The sequence below is a fragment of the Stegostoma tigrinum genome, unplaced genomic scaffold (genome assembly GCF_030684315.1).
Source record: "Stegostoma tigrinum isolate sSteTig4 unplaced genomic scaffold, sSteTig4.hap1 scaffold_634, whole genome shotgun sequence".
In the NCBI taxonomy this organism is placed as follows: domain Eukaryota; kingdom Metazoa; phylum Chordata; class Chondrichthyes; order Orectolobiformes; family Stegostomatidae; genus Stegostoma; species Stegostoma tigrinum.
In genome coordinates this window covers 3943-4670 of record NW_026728573.1, presented here as the reverse complement: position 1 = coordinate 4670, position 728 = coordinate 3943, and the positions used below count along the sequence as shown (strand labels likewise).

At 46.4% G+C, this 728-nt stretch overlaps 1 non-coding gene across 1 annotated transcript; it reads right to left on the bottom strand.

The window, feature by feature from the left end:
- Nucleotides 1-313: 313 nt before the first annotated feature.
- trnal-caa (transfer RNA leucine (anticodon CAA)) lies at nucleotides 314-428 on the bottom strand. The gene is made up of 2 exons: nucleotides 391-428; nucleotides 314-359 (listed from the first exon to the last, which is right to left on the bottom strand). It is a non-coding gene; the product is annotated as a tRNA-Leu (tRNA).
- Between the last annotated feature and the right edge of the window lie 300 nt (nucleotides 429-728).

Below are 728 nucleotides of genomic sequence, written 5' to 3'. Positions count from 1 at the left end.
GAGGATTGTCAGAGCTGGGCCACAAAGTGCATTTAAGGCTGAGTTCGATTGATTTTCAGCAGCAAGGGTACCAATGGTTATTGGGAAATCCAAGAAAGTGCAGTTCAGGATTATCAGGTCAGGATTATCCGCTCATTTAATAGCGGAGCAGACTTGATGGGCTGAGCTGTCTCCTTCTCCTCCAAAACTGCATCATGTTAATATAAAGCTGCAAAACTGACGGGAGCAAATTTTGCTTAAAAACAGGTAGATCCCATCGGGATACCGAACCTCAGTGATATTTGCAAAGGACAGCAAACAAAGGGCCAGTCACTGTCAGAAGTGGGATTTGAACCCACGCCTCCAGGTGGAGACCAGAACACCCAGCTTTACAGTGGAAGGAGTCTATTCCTTGAGTCTGGCGCCTTAGACCACTCGGCCATCCTGACACACCTTCGCAGCTCCAGAGTGATCTTTATACCAGAGTAAACAGGAAAAGCCAGTCTTCAGCACCCACACTGAGCCTGGCTCCATGAGGCCCACAGTCACCTCTCACAAACCACCGTTGCCCTTCACTTTTCCTGACCTCCCCCTTGTTCTTGTCTGAAACAAATTGCACGTCAGGCAAATGCAGCTGACATTGCTGATGTAGAACTGTAATGTAGATTGAAGCGACACCGCCTGGTCTATGGCATAATTCTACTTCTAAAGGTCAGACAATATTTCAGAGTTATTATTGTAAATTTTAA